This window comes from Cricetulus griseus, chromosome 2, assembly GCF_003668045.3.
Source record: "Cricetulus griseus strain 17A/GY chromosome 2, alternate assembly CriGri-PICRH-1.0, whole genome shotgun sequence".
Taxonomy (NCBI): Eukaryota; Metazoa; Chordata; class Mammalia; order Rodentia; family Cricetidae; genus Cricetulus; species Cricetulus griseus.
Genome location: NC_048595.1, coordinates 359,800,133 through 359,807,361, shown reverse-complemented (window position 1 = coordinate 359,807,361; position 7,229 = coordinate 359,800,133). Strand labels below are relative to the sequence as shown.

At 38.3% G+C, this 7,229-nt stretch overlaps 1 pseudogene; it reads left to right on the top strand.

Annotated features, from left to right (window-relative positions):
- Positions 1 to 4,261: 4,261 nt before the first annotated feature.
- Positions 4,262 to 5,632, top strand: LOC100770529 (annotated as a pseudogene).
- Positions 5,633 to 7,229: the final 1,597 nt, after the last annotated feature.

Here is a 7,229-nt window from a genome sequence, read left to right as displayed (position 1 = left end):
TAGGGTCCTTGGCCTGAGCATTCAGTAAAAGCTCCAAATCACTGGGCCTTTGCTCCTGTCCTGATGTATTTTATAATATGATTGAGAGAGGAATCTGTTATCCAATATAATTTCCGGCATCATATCAGGTTACAACTTGAAGCCATCTTTTTCTTTTTTAAAAATATATGCTTTGGAGAGTAAAAGAGCTTTGTGAAGCAGCTCTTTCTTAATTTAATTGATATGCATGATGACAGTGAAGGGCACATGCTGTAGGCATTTATTTAAATCACCCTTTCTCCTTCATTTACATGTCAAGCATCCACTGGGACCATACTGTTGATTATGGCTCTATTTTAAACTTTGAAATCTCTTAGCCCAAATATCCCAAACTGTTTCCTTTTTCTACCATAAGTAATGTTTGTTGAATTTTGCCCAATATTTTATTTTCATATATTTAAAAAAACTATTTTCTACTGCTACAGTAATTTGTAATTTTGCTCAAATTATCTAAATTCCATGAGAAATAAAAGTGGACTGATTTTCTAGATAAAATAGATGAGAGTGTAATTTTAAATAGCAATAGAATGAGGACTAAAAATTCTTCTGAATAAATTTAAATTATCTTGATCATTTTTATGTTTCATGTTGCAGGGACTATGGTAAGTGCAGACAGATATCAGCAAAACTGAAAATTAAATGTATTTTAGAAATTTTAAAATAGAAAAAAATGTTTTAAAGAAACCACCACAAACTACATGAGAATCAAGACTATACAACATCATATCATTTCATAGGAAAGATTTGTAACAGTTTTCCCTGACATTGAATCTTTCTCTTCTGTAAGTAAGTGTTCTTAAGTAGGAAGGTAAACAACTCAAAATAGTTCCAGAAGGTCCCTGAAACTGATCAGACTCATCAGGCCCCTCCCTCTCCCAGTAATCATCAAAGATTACTAAGAGTCCCTCTCAGACAAACCAGCTGCAAACAATCCTGAGACTAGACCAATTTCCTGGAAGAAGAAGAAACAAGGTGAACCACACAGAAGAGGTTCAGACCAACTGAAGCTCCTCAAAGGGACACTATCCTACCTTTTGAGCTGCCTGCAGACTGTGCAGTGTGCTCCTGGCTCCCAACTTTGCAAGCTGTTACCCATGCTTTGGTGGTCTTTAGTGATGCAGCTGTCTTTGAGTCATCTCTGCTCCTGTGAGTAACCCCTAACTCATAATTCTGTAAGTAACACCAATAAAATTCAATTGACCAAGTTGGAATATAGTGTGGTGTTTGTATTTTGGTCTATCGCGGACTCCCTCCAGTGTGTGTGTGTGTGTGTGGTGTCTCCCCAGGAAATCCTAGCAAAAGGTAACTTAATATTTTATTAATTTGTAATTAATAAAAATGACTTGATATATAAAATAAGATTGTTTGTAATTTAAATAAAAATGACTTATTGGTAAGAAATGGATTCTGTCATTATTTCAGTTATGACTTTCTGACTGCTCTATTTACTCAAACATTATTATCTCCATTAACAGATTCAGTTTTTTACAAGACTATATAAGAATAAAACATCTTTTTTCTGGCATTCAGAATTTGAGAAATTTTTCTCTTTATCTATTGATAGGGAATTTAAATTCTCATTTGTATGCATGTCTATTGCATTATAAAAGCCTTCAGTCTTAAATAATACATTTAAAGTGGGTTTTCTTGAATATAATTAATCTTAAATTAAGATATTTGCAGTATGTTTTATTGGTGTTTCTTTTATATATTTGTAAAATTAAATTTCATTTCATTCATATTTTCCATCATCATCTAAAACATAAAATATTTTTAAAATTCAAATAATACTATGAAAGGAACCAAGCAAATTAGTCCAAATAGAAAAGGCACAAGTTGTGGGTCTCACCTGCTACTGCTCTTCTTGGTGTGCTATATTCAATATGGCTGGTCAGCATACCAACTTGGATATCTGTCAGAAACCCCTTACATGTAGGCATGAGTCGAAATATCTGGATCAGCCTACAACAAGAAGCAGTTTTCTACATGATATACTGTTGTTGGATAAACTTTTTGTACACTGTAAGGATGTGTTTCTGCCAAGTCACCTTCTGTTTGGTTTACTACAAAGCTAAATGGCTAATAGCCAGGCTGGACAGTACAAGCAGAATTTCTAGGGAGAGAGAGGAACTTGAGGGAAGAATCTGAGAGATTGAGAATTTACCAGCCAGACACAGGTGAAAGTCAGACATACAGTATGAGGGAGAGGTAAGGAGCCACATAGAAGAACATAGATTAATATAAATGGCTTAATTTAAGAAACAAGAACAGTTATAATTTAAGTTATAGTTGAAAACATGCCTAAGATAAGGTCAGGCTTTCATAATTAATACAAAGTATCCATGTCATTACTTGGTAGCTGGAAGTCCAAAGAAAATTTGACTATAATTAGTGCCTGACTTGTGGCATATGCATTTTCATACAGCCTGAGAAGGCTGGGAGGGGTTCTAGATGCAGAGTTATAGGAGTCTTCATGGCAACCACAGTCTCTTAGGTAGGTCCATTACTTGCAGCATATGGAGACACAGCTCCTTTAAGAGGCACAGCTGTGAAGTCAAGCACTTAAGCAGCTGGTGTGTTATTTTGCACTGGGTAGGAAAGCCTGGTATAGCATAGGTCCATCAACATCTCAGAACTTGGGAGAGTAAACACCTCTCCCAGTGCCCAAGAGTGTAAGGCTCAGAACCACTAGACCTGAGGCGTGAGGATGGAGCAAGCTGCCAGCACCATGGGTTAAGTAGAGCCCCACAATACTTAGCCTGGCACTTTAAGGTTTGGCTCACATGGTCAGAGAAGGCTGCAGATATGCAAAGAGAGGTTCAGACCAAGAAACCTAACAGGTACAGTATGCTGGAAAATGTTCTTAGATGCTGAAGAAAGAAAAGAAAATTGGTATAGGGAGTCATAGAAAATGAATAAATAGCTTAAAATAATATAATGAAGTGTTTAAATAGAAAGCCAAGTAATATAAAAAGAATAAGCCACATAAGTATGGGAAATACACAAGGCATCTGAATCCTAGATAGTGCTTTATTAACTCCAAAATTTAAATACTAATGAACAACAATAACAAAAACAACAGCTACTGAAAGACACTGGATTATGGGAAAAACAGAATTAAACCAGCCAACATATTTAAAGAATGTCTTAACTTCAGAATGGAACTCAGGGGATATATTGCGTTTGGGGGAGAGGTTATACCTTTGTTCCCACAGGAAACAAAAAAATATGGTTTTCTTCAAAATTAATGAAGACCAGATTTGACAAGGAGACATCCTGAAATCTTGGCTACAGGTATGAAGGATGAGATGAAGAAAAACTATAAGACAGGTAATATATCAGCATGGGAAAGCTCTGAGAATGGATGAAGTATGGTAAATCTTGTTGGCTACAGAGTCCTGATGATAGTTTAGTTAAAGAGTCCAAATAGACTTATAAAGTTGACAGATGCCTTTTACTTGCTCAAACATAGAGCAGAAAATCATCTTTAGCTGATTTCTGCACACTGCCTGTTCCATACTTGTGCTATGGCAAATATGTATGTTAACTTCTTTAAAAGTTTGTGTATTTTCAGAAAGGAGAGAGAGAGAGAGAGAGAGAGAGAGAGAGAGAGAGAGAGAGAGAGAGAGGAGAAGAAAAGTAGCTCAGGAGATCTAACCTCTCAGAAGGCCTCTGTTGCAGTTTCCTCAAAAAAAAAAAAAAAAAAAAAAAAAAAAAAAACCTGCTTCCAGAACAGCTTAAATCCATTTAGCTAAGATGGTCCTTCCCTACGAATTACTCTAGCCAGGACTTCAGGTAAATGTTTTAATAACATAAGAATTTTCATGACTGTGATATATGCTGCTCCTGATAGGACCAATCTATTTCAGAGAATATGATGGGCATCAAAGAATCTCCATATGGAGTTTGTTTTCAATGAGGCAAAGCTAGCCATTGGGAAAAAACTGCCCTTTCCTTGGCGTCTGACAGTATGCTGTCTAAATTGGACAAGCAGGACACAATGGGAGTTACTGCCAAACTTTGCCAAGACAAGATAGGAAATTCCTTCAAAATTCCACCTTTAGAGCCTCCGCTCTCTCACCCCGCCTGGTGGGATCACCCTGCGGAAATGGCCGAGGGTGGGCACCGCAGCGGGCTCCAGTGGTTGGCAGGCTTCCGCTCAGGGCGGCCGGGCTCCATGCTGCCACCGTCTTGGCCCATGGGCAGAATCGTCTCGGAAGGCCGTCATTAAACCAAAAAGATGTCCCTATATGATGACCTGGGAGTGGAGATCAGTGACTCAAAAACCGAAGGCTGGTCCGAAAACTTCAAGCTTCTGCAGTCTCAGCTTCAGGTGAAGAAGGCAGCTCTCACTCAAGCCAAGAGTCAACCGATAAAACAAAGTACAGCCCTTGCCCCAGTCATCGACCTAAAGCGAGGAGGCTCCTCAGATGACCGGCAGACTGTAGACACACCACCTCACGTAGCAGCTGGGCTGAAGGACCCTGTTCCCAGTGGGTTTTCTGCAGGAGAAGTTCTGATTCCCTTAGCTGATGAATATGATCCTATGTTTCATAATGATTATGAGAAAGTAGTGAAGCACCAGAGAGAGGAGTGACAGAGGCAACGGGAGCTGGAAAGACAGAAGAAAATAGAAGAAAGAGAAAAGAGGCGTAAAGACAGGCATGAAGCCAGCGGATTTTCTAGGTGACCAGACCCAGATTCTGATTAAGATGAAGATTATGAGCGAGATCGGAGAAAAAGAAGTATGGGAGGAGCTGCCATTGTCCCCACCTACTTCTCTTGTAGAGAAAGACAAGGAGCTACCACGAGATTTTCCTTCTGAAGAGGACTCAAGATCTCGATCAGTCTTCCAAAGCTGCTATTCCTCCCCCAGTATATGAGGAGCCAGATAGACCAAGATCTCAAACTGGCCCCAGCAACTCCTTCCTTGCTAACATGGTGGCACAGCGGCTCATAATATCATGCAGAAGTATGGCTTCCAGGAAGGCCAGGGGCTGGGGAAACATGAGCAAGGCCTAATTACTGCACTGTCGGTGGAGAAGACCAGCAAGTGGGGCGGCAATATCATTGTGGGTGATGCAAAGGAGAAGAGAGAGTCTCAGGATGCATCCAAGAAGTCGGATTCAAATCCATTAACTGAAAAACTTAAGTGCCCTCCTAAAGTGGTCCTGCTGAGGAACATGGTTGGTGTAGGAAAGGTTGATGAAGACTTGGAAGTTGAAACCAAGGAAGAATGTGAAAAATATGGCAAAGTATGGGAAATGTGTGATATTTGAGATTCCTGGTGCTTCTGATGATGAAGCAGTACAGATATTTTTAGAATTTGAGAGAGCTGAATCAGCAATTAAAGCTGTTGTTGATCTCAATGGGAGGTATTTTGGTGGACTGGTGGTTAAAGCATGTTTCTACAATTTGGATAAATTCAGGGTCTTGGATCTGGCAGAACAAGTTTGATTGTAACCTAAAGTCACCTCCATGATCCTTACACCAGCTGTACACTGAGCAATGACACAGGCGTCAGCCTCCATGGCTGTTGGACACTGAGACTCTTGGATGGACTTCTGAGATATATGTTGATGGATCACTTTTTTATTTTTTTTTGGTTTTTAAAATATAGTATAAAAATCCTTTTAAAAAAATTCCACCTAGCCTGGTGTTAGTGGCACACGCCTTTAATCCCAGCACTCAGGAGGCAGAGGCAGGTGGATCTCTGTGAGCTCGAGGCCAGCCTGGTCTCCAGAGAGAGTGCCAGGATAGGCTCCAAAGCTACACAGAGAAACCCTGTCTCAAAAAATTTTTTTTCACCTTTATAGAAAAATCTGTCAGATATTCTAGACATGCAGGCCAAAGATGGATTCCCCTACACTGCAGAGGAATCTTAGATGACTATACAGGCAGCCAGCTATCTCTGATATTTTTGTGCTTTTGGAAGCTGCTTGTTCTGTACTTCCTGTTAACTCAGGTGATATTTTATCATTTTCATTTCTCTGATGGGGGTTGAAGACTAGAAAGCTATAGTTTTACTGTACTCTTTGTTACCAAATTAGAAAATGAAAATAAAAAACTCTCAAAAGAGGTGTAAATATATAAAGTTTGAGGGACATAAAAGCTTAAGTTGTTTAAGAAATTTTTTTAGGACTAAAAAGATATTCTTAGATTGGTAATACAAGTTATGATAGAATGTGATTTAGTTACAAAACTTTAGACTTACTAAGATAGGATATATATAAAATACTTCTTCCAAAGTTGCCAAATACAAATGTCCTGGACCTTGTGAATGTAATTTTACGTGAAAATTGTTCTTATGGTATACAGTTTCATTGTGATAGAGTTAAAGCCTTTTCTTTTCTTTAGACAAAAGGGGGAAATGTTGTGGAATAATCACAACATTTAAGAGCTAAATGGTCAATAGCTAGGCATTAAAGGATAGGCAGAACTTCTGGGAAGACAAAGGAACTCATGGGATGAATCTGAGAAGTGGGGAATTTGCAATCATGACACAGGGGTAAGTGGGACAGACAGTATGAGGTAGAGTTAAGGAATGTAATGTAATATAAACAGGTTAATTTAAGCTATAAGAGCAAGATGGGAATAAGCCTAAGCTAAGGCCAAACTTTCATAATTAATAAAAAATCTATGTGTCATTGAGCTGGTAGTCCAATTCTGACTACAATGTACACTGATGGGATATGAAAGAATTTATTTTTTGAAAAAAGAAACAAAGCAAATCTACACTTGCAAATGATATTCAGGTTATAACCTCATTCTACTAACACAACAAAACCCAAAGATATCCTCATCTTTGTAATTTCTGAATTTGCTTTCTGTAACTTAGAGGCTTTATACCTTTAACTACCCATGCAATGATACCAGCTTATAAAAAATGCATGTATTTTGTATTGTAAGGATTTTCTATGTGATTGGGTCAACTTTTTAGAGAAAGAAGGCCAGGGTCAGAAACATAGAATAAAGGATTATGTTCTGAGTGATGGAGGGGCATGTGCTTTTCAGATGGTTCAGTGACATAGGGCAGAGTGACATGAACCTGAACAGAAATGGAGCAGTTCTGACAGAACCAATCTAATTGTCATTTATAAAATCCTTTAGTGTGTGATATACACATGGCCTCTCAATTTTGAAAACTAATCTAATGTTTTGACTTGTGAGTTTGAGTTTGAAAATAATTC